Genomic DNA, 15527 nt, shown 5'->3' with positions numbered 1-15527 from the left:
CTTGTAGTTTCACAACACCTGGAGTGCCACAGGTTAGTCAAGCCTGGTCTAGTGGGATAATCCTGATTTTTGGTGACTGTTCTGCCCAATCTAAGGTGCAGATCAAGACTGTACTCTTTATACACACTGCATGCTTTATATACTACACTATTGTGCTAGCTGTCCTTTGTGGGCTGACCACTCCCCCTCTAGTGTCTGGTCTCGCCTCTTTGATGGTTGGCCACACCCCCTCTGGTGGGCCCCTAGCGTTGCTGTCCCCTGGTGGGCCCTTCATGCCCCAGTCCGACACTGGCTGTGAGTTCATTGTGGGTGCTGTCAGTTGCACCGACTACATTGGGCATTTAAACTAAAGCAAAAAAAGTCTGCTTTAAGCTCACATCACTCATTGGCACACTCAGGAATTTAATAAAGTATGCAGGGTGCTTTTTGAGGGCTTTGCGTACAGTATTCTAGCAAAGGTGGGCTGGGAAAAGCCAGCAATAAGTGCCAAGGTGGACTGGAATGTACTTGACACTAAAAATTGCAAAGTACCAAGCAGCTTGGCTTGTCCAGGGACTGCTCGGTTAAATGGAACAGGAGGTTCCAGGTCCTGTTTTATAATCTCATAGAGATTGTAAATTAAAGTAGAGGATAGGCATTAAGATTTTATCATCTCCAGGCCAGACGCTTAAATTCCTTCCCTCCCCCCTCACCATACTAACATGCCTTTCCCCTTCCTCCTTCCCTTCCTCTCTCCTTCTTCAGAGACTTCCCTTCCAACTTCCTTTCCTATCCCCTGCTTTTCTTTTCCCTATCTTTGCTTTTATTGTCACCATTCATATTGATCTTTTTTTTGTAATAGCTCTTTATTTGTTCAATGTGATTTATGCTATGTACTGTTTAAAGATTGAAAAATATGTTTAAAAAAAAAAAAGATTTTATCATCTCCTCCTCTGGCAATCCATCAAGCAAGCACTTGTTGCGGTCCTGAGGTGGCCTGGGGATTCTACTCCTACTTGTCTCAATCATCGATTCAGCCATTCTCTCCCTCTTGCACCATCACATTTTGCTCACATTCAGCAACATTCTCTCAAACCACTTCCACATTTGCATCTCCTTGCATTGCATCCAAACCAGTCTCCATCTTACATGCAGTATACATATACAGCCACACAATGTCTAAGAATGGCTTCATTGCAAAAGAGTCACTGAATAAATTCAGAATTATAATTTAAATAATTATTAATTGGGGTAATGTGTGTGTCAACGGTGTGGGTGCAGGAGAAGCAAGGACCTGTGAGGAGTACTAGTTTGATTAGGGTATTAATTTAGTGTGGTGACAAATTTTATATAATGTAATTAATAGACAAAGCAAACAAAAATACAATACGATTCTTAAGAATCCTTGAGAATCTAGGCAAAATCCTTTTTAGTAATGTAGAAAAAGCTTGTTTTGTCAGAGCAAAAGCAGTAGATTGCTCTCCTTTACTATTGCGAAGGAGTGAAAAAAATAATAATTGTCTGTTATAATTAAAATAATGGGCTGTATCAATAATGCAAGTTATCATACGGGAAATAACTAAACTTTGTTAAAAAAACATTTTAACATTTTATTAAAAATCTTTAATGATAAACATCAATTTTCTGTTTTTTAATAACTATTTAATGATTTTATTATTTGTCTTATGTTTTAATTTTTTTCACACCCATCAGAGGTGCGAGAAAAACAGGCAATTATACAGTTTAACCCTCGTTAAATTGAAATGTTTTACAATTGAATTACTTTTTTTGCATCTGCCTATACTTTTAATAGAAGTTAAAAAATCAGGCACAAAGCGATATTTTTGGAAGAAAACACGACATGTTATGTAATGAATTAAATTGCGGGTAAAAATATTGCACCTGAAAATGTGCAAAAAACACATAATTTAGGTCAACTCGGCATTAAAAAAAATAACATGCTGAACTGAATTGCCCCCCTATGAGTCCGTTTGTCAGACAATATAGGACAGAGCCATGTTCTATGACAAATAAACCTCCTCAGACATTAAATTTTCCAAAAAAGTTATTAGGTCCACGCTTCTGGATATTAGTTTACTTCCATTGCAAGAGATACACAAATTCAAATAAACACTCTAAAAAGGCAAAAAAAACTAAAGAATATGCAGATCAGAAGAAAAAGGCCAATATTTCTAACTAGCAAGAAGGAAATTATATTTTTGTAAAATGAATGCATAAACACATGACTGCCTCCCATTCTCTTCCAATTACTGTAATAAGCTGAAAGGGAACAGTGATTGTTACTGAAAACTGTGACAAGGAATTATACACATTGGAAGAAAATATTCGAGATGGTCACTCTCCCCCGTGTTTTGGTTTTGTATTCGGTTTTGGATCTGGATTACCATTGTGTTTTGGTTTTGGTTTTGCAAAACCGCCATTGCGTGTTTTGGTTTTGTTTGGTTTTGTTTTGCTATTTTGTTGGAAAATCAATGTTTTTGGGCCTAAAATAATCAAATTTAGTGCTCCACCTATTTCTTGGATAAGTAATGTAATTGTAAAGCTAATAAATTAGCAAAACAACAGTTTAATTCCTGGTAGGTAGGCCTTCATTAATTCTACACACAAACCAGATTGTCTTCCTCTCCACCTATGCATATTGGCACTGCAGCCATCGTCTTTAGATGTATATTACACCCTACACTTATAGTTAAATATGTAATGAAATGGACGAAGGCAGTTTGGTTTCTGTCTCTCTAGGCCCCCCTCCACTTGTAGAAAATACAAAAAAATTCAGCCGTTATAGACTGTACAATATTAGTTGAAATGGATAAAGGCAGTTTGGTTTCTGTCTCTCTAGGACCCCCTCCACTTGTAGAAAATACAAAAAAATTCAGCCGTTATAGACTGTAAAGTATTAATTGAAATGGACAAAGCCAGTTTGGTTTCTGTCTCTCTAGGCCCCCCTCCACTTGTATAAAATACCAAAAAATTCAGCCGTTAGAGACTGTACAATATTAAGAGAAATGGACAAAGCCAATTTAGGGTCACTGTGTGTATGACACCCTACCCTTAAGGATAAATTGCCCAAACAGCAGCCTTTCAAGATGGTACGTGATATGGAAATGCCCCAAGTCCCTTTCATCTTTGGGGGTCGATTGCACTCTAGACTTAAATAGAAAGTTTTAAAAAGATGTTATCGTCATCATCTGGAGCTTCATCCTCACCCTCATCAGTGTGTACGTCATCATCACAGACTACCAATTCATCGCCGCTTGAATCCGCCATTAGAGAACAGTCAGTGCTTGGATGTCTTTGATGGTGAAGGCCTTCCTCGTAGAAGATGTAGTTCATTTTTATAAACATCATTTTCTCCACATTTTTTGAAAGGGTATTGCAAAGCAAGTTTGTACATGGGTTTCCAAATGGCCTGCTTTTTCTCCCAGTAAGGAAAGGGACTGTCTGACATTTCTATATCAATCACCTCTTGAAAATAATCCTCCACCATCCTTGCATGTTTATACTCGTATTGGATGGAGTTATGGGCAAGGTGACAAATTTTTTGGAAAAATCCTTCAAACCAGCCCAGATGTTAAATTGTTCTGGTCTGCCCCCTGCGTCTTCCCTGCTTCTTTTTGGGAAATTAAATTTTTTACGAGCAGCAGCAGCTTGAGAAAGTGAAGGAGGACACGTCGTCAAGCCGAGGCCCAGTTCAGCGCCCAACTTGCTGAGCAATAGCTCCTTGCAAAAGTTCACATCTCGTTCATTTTGAAGCAAAGACTCAATGTAGGTCTTAACCCTTGGATCAAGCACAGTTTCCAAAACGTACTGATCCGAGTTCAAGATCTTAATAACTCGAGGATCATTGTGAAGCGAATGAAGTACTTGATCGAAAAGGCCAACATACTTTGCGGAATTGCTTGATTTCATTTCCTCCTTCAGTTTCTCAAGCTGCTTTTCCAATAGTTTAATTAAAGGAATGACTTGGCTCAAACTAGCAGAATCTGCACTCACTTCACACGTCACAACTTCAAATGGTTTCAGCACCTTGCACAGCACTGAAAGGATTCCCCACTGTGCAAGACTGAAATACATGCCCCCTCCTTTCCCAATGTCATGGCTTGTGCAATACGGTTGGATGGCTTTGCGCTGTTCCTCCATCCTCTGCAAAATGTACAGGGTGGAATTCCACCTAGTTACCACCTCTTGCTTAAGTTTGTTGCAGGGCAAGTTAAACTGCTCTTGGAGCTGCTGCAATCTCCTACATGCTGTGGCCGAATGCCTGAAATGGCCTGAAATCTTACGGGCCACCGAAAGCATCTCCTACACCTCACGGTTATTTCGTAGGAATCTCTGCACCACCAAGTTGATGGTGTCAGCAAAACAGGGAATGTGCTGGAAATCACCCAGCTGTATCGCTCGCACTATATTGTTGGCGTTATCAGAAATGACATATCCTGGGGAGAGTCCAAGTGGTATAAGCCATGTATCAATCACATCTCTTAGTTTGCGTAACAAATTATCAGCTGTATGCCCGTTAGTGAAGCCGGTGATACAAAGAGTGGCCTGCCTGTGACAAATGTTACGTAGTGGTGTACATGCTGCTGCTGTTCCTGCTGGTGAAGGTGAATGACCAACCCAGTGGGCTGTCACAGTCATATAGTCTTTGGTTTGACCACTTCCACTTGTCCACATATCTGTGGTTAAGTGGACAGTGGGCAGAATGGCATTTTTCAGCGCAATCTCTACATTTGTACACACTTTTTGGTATAGTTGTGGAATAGCTTTACGGGAAAAATGGTGTCAGAATTTTTTTTGTTTGGTTGTGTTACTTATGCATTCTCTTTCTATATATATATATATACATAGGTTTTCGGGACCACCTACGCCGCAAATCTTGGGCAGTCCCCTTTACCCTGGGGTTGAGCAAGGGGAGGGTTCCAGTCCAGCCACCACTGCAATTTCAGATCAAATACAGGCCCTGTCCCTTGGAGGCACAGAGATCTCAGCTCCAAACGCCAGCATCAAACCAAGGAGACCTCCCTAGTCAGGGCATCCTGAAGCAACTGTACTACACTTGACCTCACTCAACTGGAGTCACCGAGCGGAACACTATCAAAAGATGGAAGACATTTTATTTTACTTGCCCATGAAATCTGTCTATACAGATAGATGCTGGGGACTCCAACATCATTTCCTGGCCTAAATCGTTCATTTCACTCATTGATAAATTCAGAGGGTACACCAATTCTGTGGTAGTGTGACTGAAACCTCCTATGCTAAGTGATGAAAGCTTCAACTTCAGCAAACAATCTTCACTAGGACAGCCATTTTTCGGATGTACTGTACCAGCATGAACATAATAATAAATACATGTATTAGTATAGCTCACAGCGCTAATCGGATATTACACACATGAATTCATCAGAGTCACAGTAAAATTGGATCACTGTAACAAAAACAATACAATACATAGAGCAGTACTGTTTCATCAAATATACAATGTATAAATATATAATGTCGAAAGGGTATTCCTTTAACAAAGTGTAGTAATTAATTTTTGACAGTTCTGGATGCCTAGAATAAAGACTGCTGAGATGGCGGGAACGTGGTTTTCGGCCCAAGCAAAAATCTGAGTCGTCACCTCCATTGCTCCTGCACTCCTGGTGCCTTCCTGTCTGTTGACGTACGACACTGCCGTAGCATTGTCAGACTGAAGACGGACCAGTATTCCCTGAAGGATGAGCTGAGCTTTCTGCAAGACCCTACACATGGCTTTTAATTTCAAATTGTTTATGGGGAGAGAGGTCTTCTGAGCAGACCAGAGCCCCTGAAGTCTGAGATGGAGAGCCACAGCCTCCCACCCCTGAAGGCTGGCACCTGTGGATACTAAGATCCAAGGCCAAGGGGCAAAGGACATGCCAACTAACAAGTTGTCCCAGACTATCCACCATCTGACGGATTGTTTTGTTTCTAGTGACAAGCGAATCAGCTGATATTCTAACTTCCGATGGGATCCTCACCATTTCCTTAGGAGGTCCCATTGAAAGCAGTGAGAATGGATTCGACCAAAAGGGAGAGTCTTGAATGTCGACACCATCTTCCCCAGTAAGCGCATGCACAGGAAGACCGACGGTCTCCGGCAGAAAAGAACTCGAGTTGTCGAGTCCCGTAGGGACCGTATCTTGTCCTCTGTAAAGAACACCTTCTGAAAGTTGGTTTCCCTTATCAGTCCCAGAAAAGTCATTCTCTGGCAAGGAGTTAACTAGGATTTTGAGTGATTTATGAACCAGCCAGGCCTCTCCCGAATCCTGATGGTAAGCTGAAGATGCTGCTCAAGTCGGTGAGCTGAGGCAGCCTTGATTAGTATGTCGTCCAGATAGGGCACTAATTGCACTTCTCTGGAAAGAAGATAAGCCGCCATTACTGCCAAAATCTTTGTAAACACCCTTGGTGCGGTTGCAAGGCCGAATGGAAGAGCCCTCAACTGGTAGTGGGCAGACCTCACCGTGAATCTGAGAAGAATCTGATGTACTTTCCAGATTGGAACGTGGAGGTAGGCGTCTCTGATATCTATTGACGCCATTAACTGACCTGCCTCCAGTCCATTGATAACCGCCCTCAGGTACTCCATTCTAAATTTGGCCACCCGCATTTGAAGATTCAACTGCTTTAGATTTTAAGACTGGCCGGAAGGAGCCATCCGACTTTTGGACCAAAAAGAGATTGGAGCAGAACCCCTGTCTCCTTTGGTCTTCTGGGACTTTCCTGATAAATCCCTGTGAAAGAAGAGAAGCAATGCCATACAGCATTGCTTGTCTTTTCTGCGTATGGCGGTGCAAGATGGTTGCAAAAAACCTCCGTGGGGCTGGGCCCACCAAGTCTATTATGTAATCACTTGTCATGATCCCGTGAATCCAGCTGTCCTCCAAAGACTCTGCCCACTGATCTCTGAACAGTAGCAGACATCCCCCCACTCACACCTCTGCCAATGGGGGGGCATCATGCTGCCAATTTATACGGTAGCTTGGAGGAACGGCTTGAGGAGGAGGAGGATGAAGACCTACCATGGAGCGAGTGTCCCCTGCTAGCAGATGATCTGGACTTAAGTTTCTGACCCCTGCCAGATGGGCCCCCTTGAAAGGGCTGTCTAAATGAACCAAACCTAGCAATCCTAGGCTTTGTAACATAGACAGGTAAAAAGGTGCTTTTGCCTCCTGTAGCCTGGGAAATCATGGAATCCAAATCCGGGCCAACTAACATTCCACTGGAATAAGGGAGGGACTCCAAAGACTTTTTAGATTCAGTCTCTGCATCCCAGGACCTTAGTCACAAGGCCCTCCTAGCAGCCACCGCTGTTGCAGACACCTAGGAGGAAATGGAAGCTGTGTTTTGAGCAGTCTCATATCCGAAGCCTCCTTAAGGGTGTAGTGCAAGCGTAAGCAAGTCAGAATCTTGCAAAGCTGTAGCTAACTGGTCAGCCCACGTTTCCATAGCTCTGGCGACCCATTCTGATGAAAACGCAGGTCTGAAAGTAGTACCTGCTACCGTGTAGATGGACTTTCAGAAAGCCTCTAACTTGCGGTCAGTAGGGTTCTGTAAGGAAGCTGCTCCTGGAACAGGAAGCATAGTGTGGCGAGCTAAGCATGTCACTGGTGTATCTACCTTTGGGAACTGTTCCCAATGGACTACCTCATCCTCCTGAAGAGGGTATAAGGACAAGTACCTGCATGGAACAATGAACCTACAGTCAGGTTGTTTCCAAGATGCTTCTAAGATCTCTTTCAACTCCACCGAAGAAGGGAAATGAATCGCCTGTTTTTAGACTTTTTTTTAAAGAGAGTACGATCTGTAGATCTAGTCTCTTCTATGTCTAGAAAACGAAGTGCCTGACACACTGCTACCACCAGGTCATCAATCCCCTGATATCTGGTAGACTCCTCTGTTTTCTCCGGTGCAGAATCAGAATCTTCTAAAACCTCGCTCTCCTCTTCTGAGGATCTCTCTGAATCAGAGAGTGACAGAAGGGGGTTAGTGGATCTATGCCTCTTGCTTCTAGATAAATGTCTCTGCTTCTCCAAAAAGTGGTTTAACCTATCTAGACCTATGACCAATGATGTTGACCAAGCCGGTCCTGCCATAATGGGGGCTTGAGAAGGCAATACAGAGGGATGTCCCGTCAGTCCTGAAGCAACTGACTCGGTAGTCCCCGTGGTCACCACTAAACTAAGAGGAGCCATAGTTCCAGAGGTTGAAGGGAGTACCTGAGCAACTGCTGAAATTTCAGAGGGCTTAGAAAGCAGTTGATCCAATGTGGTAACCCCCTGCGTCAGAGCTGTCGCCCACGCTGGTGTTTCCGCTATGGCAGAGATGTTAGTCTGAGGCTGCGCGCCATGGAAACCCCACCACAGCCAGAAAAGAGCACCCCCGGGTCCTGCTGTTCCGTAGTCAATTTAGTGTTACACTTGGAACAAGTATATTACTTAGCAAGAGGTGCTTTACATTTATCAGACATTTTGAGGTAACACAGTACAGCACAAAAATGCAAACAAGCAAACACACAAGAATTAGGCAGAAGATACTAGCTGATCTATGACAAAGGTCAAACGATAGTATCCCTGTATAAACAGTTATATGTGAGAGCAAAAAGTATCTAGATATGCAATATACTATGCCCAAATAAATATATATATATATATATATATATATATATATATATAAATATATGCATATATAAATGTTCTAATACATCACTATTTATAGATGGGGACTATATATAAATATTATGGTACTTAGCCTTCCAACTAAGCAACAGGAGAATGAGGGTCTGTCAACAGCTCTGGCGCCTTTGACGAGTCCACCTGTGTCATGCAGGCGGGGAGCTCTATTGACTCAACTCTCCCTGTCCTGCACTTGCTGTTTTAAGGTAGAACCTAAAAAGTGACCCAGTGAGTTACTGCTTTTTATTTTAAGCAGTATTCGCAGCTGCATTCTCGCCCTCTGGCTTTCTAGCCGTGCAGCCACCACCAAGTTGCCCCCCTCCTATTCTTACTATTCTGAGGAGGGGACTTGGAACATTCCAAAATACAGCCTGCAGCTGTAGTGACTAGCGGCGCTCTCTGCCTCCGTGGTAGTCTGCCAATTATTAGTGTGACAGCGGCATGTATAAGCCGCTTGTCACACTACAGAGAAGCGCTTATTAAAAAATATCAGGGTCCCTGCTGTCAGCGAGAGCTGTCAGCTCTCAGACTGACAGCTGCTTCTCTAGACGAGCGTGCTCTGTGTAAAATAGAGCACCTTCGTCAGTAATGCAAAGAAATAAAAGAATAACATTAATTAAAAACCAATAGACATTGAATTTATCACTGCTCCCAAAATTAAGCGCAACTCCTTTGGGCACACAACTTAAACTGAGACTTCAGGGGGTTGGCAGCGGGAGGGGACTGCCAGCAGCTCTCAGAGTTAACTATTTGAGTGCCAAACTCCTCCTCCTCTCACCCAACCCCATGGTAGCAGTGTCCCCCTGATGGATGAAAGAGAAATGTAGATATGTGTTCAAGTTAAAATTACATAATCCATCTATCCATCAATGTTTCATTACACTCAGCTTACCTTCATTCAAGCTACCACTTGTGCTGGACAGTATGGTTGCTGAAGCTACAACTGTTGGTGTAGTTGATGATGTTGTAGTTGATGTAGCTGATGATGTTGTTGATGTGCTTGTGACAGGCATTACACTAGTCATAGAGGAGTTGTAAATTGTGGTAATGATGGTCTTATTATTAGATACTGTAGGACTCGTACTGCTTGATGGTGTTGTATTTTGTAATGTTGTTACAGTATTTGTTGTTCCATTACTAGGTAAAGTTACTATTGGAACTTCAGTTGTGGTATTTCCTGGTAAAACAAGAAAAAGGTGATACATATATACATATATACACTCTGCAAAAGCAGTTTTTTTTATACAACATATGCTTTTTCAGTAGGCAGATAAAATGAACACACGTTATAATAAGAATATGTGTAATTTGACAGTAGTGAAACTGCAGTCTAACAGTTTATTTTAACCAATTTTAATATTGACAATCTTGAGATTGTTCTGTGGTATGAATAGTGCAGGATATTAAGGTTTATTGTACTCACCAATACACTGGTGTTTGCCATCACCTTCATATCCAGGCATACACTCACAGGAGTAGTTTCCAGGTAAGTTATTACAATTGGCATTTGCAGCACATGGAAAGGTAGTATTGGCACATTCATCAATGTCTAAAAGTGGTGACATAACACAAATATCACTTACTGCTCAGCTGTTATACAGTCACAATTTGTTAGTTGCACATACTGTATGTCTAAAAAGGAGGCTTTTTATACTTATGATAAATCCTTTTCTCTGAGTCCATCTGGGAGCCACTGTTTCGATGGGGGTTACATGAGGGGAGCCAGGAGTTGGCACTCAAACAATTTATTATTTGTTTAACCTACAGACAGAATCCTCTCCTCTGCAACGTCTTCATCCTCAGTGTATTTATAAAGCCCCAAGGAAGGGTAAGACAACCGAGAAAAGAGCAGAAGGGAGGGAACGCAGTGTCCCCCAGATGGACTCAGAGAAAAGGATTTATTGTAAGTATAGAAATCCTCCTCTATCTTTCATCCTATCTGGGGCAACAACTGTGGTTAATGGGGAGGGGCAAAACATAAAATTGCACAATAACAAATACAATATAGCAGGTTCTTTAATAGAGTATATCTGAGTCAATGATAGATATAAATCCTGTGGTATTTTAGTCCTGTGGGGTTTTGTTTAAGCTAAGTAGGTGGTCAGAGTTGGTTTCAGTTCTGACAATTAGGGAACCATCCACATCTCTGAGATATTCATGGCACTTAAACCACTTAAAGATAGGAGAAGACCCAGAGGAGGAATAAGGTACATCCATAGTTTCCATTTGAAAATTGAAATTAATTTTAGATATAGTCTTCATTATTGTGGGAGGTAGTGAGTTTTTTCCAGTTTTGGTCTATAGCTGCTCTGGTTGCTAGAAGCATGTGGCCCAGCACTTAACTAGAGTCTTTGGGGCTCTGAGGGGGATATAGGTGTAGTAGAGCAACTTCTGTAGAAGGAGTTTCATTTATGTTAAAAACCTTTGTTAACAGGCTTAAAACTTCCTGCCAAAGGGGTTGGGGACCCCTTAATTCAGCCATGCTCTTGCTAAAGTGGTCAATTTTGTTGTTAAAGGAAGATCATTGGCATCAAAAATCTTTGCTATGAGAGATGGAACTTGTATACCATGGTATAATATGGAATATTTTTTCCATATATATTTGAATTTATTTTGAATTTTAAACAGGGTGGATTCCGAATTTTTTATTGGAAGGGCATCTGATTTAGAAGAATTAAGTTTGTATAGGGAGGCTTCCCTATATTGATTTGAGAAGTCATGTAAGGAAACTAACGAGGTATTCAATCTTATAACAAACAAGAGAAAATCATCTGTAAATAATCAAAATTTGTGGGTCGTGCCCTTAAAAGAGAAACCTGGGAAATCTGGAGAGGAAGGTTATTTCTCAGCAAGGGGTTTAATAGCTAAAACGTAAATTAGAAACCTGGAATGAGTCAGACAGAAAGCCATTACTGGAAGCCTTCACAGGTGGGTCTCCATATAGAGCTAGAATCAATTTTAATATTTGATCCTTGAAGCCAAATCTGAATGGAACTCTTGTAGATATTGCCAATACAACCTATTATAGGCTTTTTCTTCCATCTAAAGAACCCAAAATAAATAAATTATGTTCTCCTGTTAACAAATCTATTATATTGGGACTCTGCAAAAGATATCAGATGCCTGTCTACCTGTCACAAACCCCACCAGATCAGGGTGGTCTAAATGAGGAATAAGGGGACTGATGAAATTACCAAAAGTTTAGGCTAGATATCAGTATTCAGCAATGCAATAGGTCTATAGTTTCTACAGTCAGCAGGATCTTTACTCGGTTCCGGGATGGCGACTATCTGTGCTTCCAACACTTCCACAGGAAATGATCCATTGTCCATCACTGCATTAAATAGTTAAGTGAGGATAGTAACAAATTCCTCACAAAAAGTTAAATAAAAGTTATTAATAAACCCATCTGATCATGTGACTTTATCTTTTGGAAGATGTTTAATTATATAATCCAGTTCCTGTGGAGACCAAGGGGTATTAATGTTATCTAGGTCCTTTTTATCTAGTTGTGAGAGTTTCACATCTTTTAGAGAGGATTGGATAGAATGTATCAAGGGTTGGATTATGTCTTTCGAATTATATAATTGGGCATAGTAGTTGGCAAAAGATTGGCTATTTCAGCTAGGATAATGATTTTGTTGTCATGCTGTGTAATATGTTTAATCCTATTCTTGACCTGATGCTCTCAATTTACGAGCAAGTAGTTTACCTGCCGTATAAATTTTGAGCGCAATCTAGCTAGAGCTACCTAAATATGTGACATATGTAATTTGTGCAGCTGACTCAGTGAATTCTTAAGGTTTTTTTGGGGGGTGTTTTGTTTTGCATTTCTAAATGGACCAATTTAGCTTCCAAGTCAGCTGGAGTCCTACTGTGTTGTTTTTAAGACTAGAGCCAGTATTTATAGAAAGGCCTCTGATCACTGCCTTTAAAGTACACCAGTATGTACATATTGATGTGTTGTTAGGATGGGTAATTTGTGTAAATAGCATGAGGCCATCCAATAGAGCCATGGTCAGGTAGTTTCCAAGGCCTAGTGGGTAAATTACATTGTTTGATGTCACAAGACCACAGTAAAGGATCCTGATCTGATCAAGGGATTGGAAGAATTTGAACAATTTTAGATTGTTGGAAGGTCCACTTATCTGAGAGAATTAGCTCTATATGTGAATAAGGTTTGTGTACACTAAAGAAATCTGTATAGTCTTTATCCCGGGTGCTTAATCTATCCACACATCATACAAATCAATTTCTGCAATAAGTTTATGGCATGCTGTGGAAGGGCCTATTTGTATCAGAGATTGATTTAATATGACCAGAATGCGATTTATCTATTCAGGGCTCTGGAACTAATTAAATTAACCTTCTTGAGTTTATGTATTTCATCAAACATTTCTCTAATGAAAGGGATTTGTCTGGTATTTGAAGTATATAGGGAGACATCAGTTACCCACCTGTTATCAAATTGGCCAATTATTATTATATTAGTAAGTATCTTCCACTTTTAACTTCTATTTTTGTTTAAGTAGAAAAAATACTTTCGCAATGAATAATATGGAGACACTTTCCTTTAAATGGGCTATTTGCAGTGAAACATATAGGGTGACTGTTGTGTCTGAAGAGTGGATGGGCCAAAGAAGAAAAATGTGTTTCCTTGACAGGTACATCAGCTTTATATTTGTGGAAAGAAAAGAGTAAGGCTATATTTATCGGGAGGGGGTAAGCCCCTTTATATTCAATTAAAAAAAGTAACCACATCTCGTGTAATAATTAAAGAGATGAGTTGACATGACAGTCTGCATAAGAGTGTAGAAGTGGTAAGTGTTCTATGAAGACATAATCAATACCAAGTTTGTGACATGAGTATAGGGGGTCTAGAGGATAGGGGAAAGGAAAGGATTAACCAAGGAGGGGGAAACTGGGAAAGCCCAGTACATTGCGGTAAATAATTTAGCCCAAGGGGAGGAATACAGTAGAGTAGTTAACCTTTGAAGGGTTTCCAATTGAGCCACCACCCATGCATCTAATTACAAATAACAGTGAACAGTAGCTACACAACCTAGTATAAATCGATCTCACCAGTGAACAAGAATAAACATCCAGTAGAAATATTACCAAACAGATTCACACTTCAAAATAGTTAAACATAAATTCTGAACATAAAGCTCCATTTAAACATTAGAGTTTTCTAGTCTGAGGTAAGATGAGGAGGACAACTAAGTGATCCAGAAAGAGCTGTGGAAAGTCAATGCCCCTGAGAAACTCTCTAGAATTTCATTGGTGATGGAGACACTAACCTCTAGACAAACAGTTATTTTCAAGCTTTCACATTGAAAAGAGAACAGTATTGAAATGTAAGTAACTAAACAAAATACTGCCAAACTAATAACTATGAGTCATATTTGTAAGTCTGAGACCACTCCGCTTGTAGGGGGTGTGTCAATTTACAACAATTAGAAGAAACAGGGATGTTCCATTCTCCCAGAAGTTTAACCCCAGTTTCTATTGTGGAAATCACATAAGTGTAACCAGTGGAGAGCTGGCAAACTTTAGCCCTGGGGCAAGACTTGACTTAGCAGTCTATTAGAAACATTTTAAAAGAAAAAAATGCAGATGGCCCAATGACCCAGCCCAAGGTAGTCCACTATGGGACCGGGCCGGGGCGCAGATGCCCCCCCTGCCTGCCAGCCCAGTCTGACCCTGAGTGGAACCTTCATAGTGAATGAGCAGTTTTACTGGAAAGACCCATTTGTCTGAAATCTTCTTAGCTCGTAAACCGTAGTGATAGGGAAAAACAACATCTTTTTAGCAACTGTAGTCGGTGAGAAACAGCTGCAAACCCCTTAATGTTTTAGTATATTCTGCCACTCTGTAGGCCTTCAATAGGTTTGTGTTAAAGAAATTCAGCACTAAAGCGGATTTAAATTTTAATTTCTCTTCGATTGGTCCCCTGGGTCAGCTAGTTTATCACAGAGTGCTGAAACCTCAGTGTAAGGGTTATCATGGAAGGAAACTAGTTCCTCCATTTTGGTCTTGAGATGATCTGTATGGAACAACTTTGAGTTTCCTAATGCATCCGACTCCGGGTTCATGCCAAAGTCTATTGGGGCATAGAATATTTTGGAGCAGGAATAGAAAGATATATCCTAATTTCTCTTATGTTTGGAAGTAGACGGATCCTACACTCTAGTTTGTGCACGAAGTGGAAAGCAAATTGCGTGTGGGAGTTTAGTCAGTTTGCTCTTTTTCAGTGACATGGCAGCAGGCGAAGATAAAAGTTAATAATACGGTGAGTGAGATTTCATTAGTTAAATGGAGATCTGATTATAAAAATCTTGTAGTTCATTGATATTGCAGCATGGTTGGTAGCAAAAAAACAGATCAAGTCAGTAAAGCTAAGAGTGAGCTTAGGGCCGAGGTCATACAATGGATAAACAAGAATACAAGTGTCTGAACTTATTAGCCACTTGAGGACTAAAGGTAACTTAAGTTATGGTGGATTGTCAAGTGTCGGTATTGTCCTGGAGTTGGCAGCAGTAACCGAGGTTTAGGTAAGAATAATACCACAAACCTAGAGTACTCCACTGTACTGTGAACTGAGTGTTACTGTTGCATCCTTAATATATGTTCCTATTCAGTGTCAGTATTATAAGGAAGTATGGGTAGAGGGAAACAAATCTTCTTATAGTTCCACCTAGACGCTCAGATAAATCAAGCAGAGTAAAAGATTGAGTAATAAAAATGTTGCAGTATGTAATATTTGCCACACGGTGGAAGTAATGCCTGAATAACAGGCGTTGGATGCAACAACCGCTTCACTTAATT

Source organism: Mixophyes fleayi, chromosome 3 (assembly GCF_038048845.1).
Source record: "Mixophyes fleayi isolate aMixFle1 chromosome 3, aMixFle1.hap1, whole genome shotgun sequence".
NCBI classification, from domain to species: domain Eukaryota; kingdom Metazoa; phylum Chordata; class Amphibia; order Anura; family Limnodynastidae; genus Mixophyes; species Mixophyes fleayi.
This window is presented reverse-complemented; position numbering follows the sequence as displayed.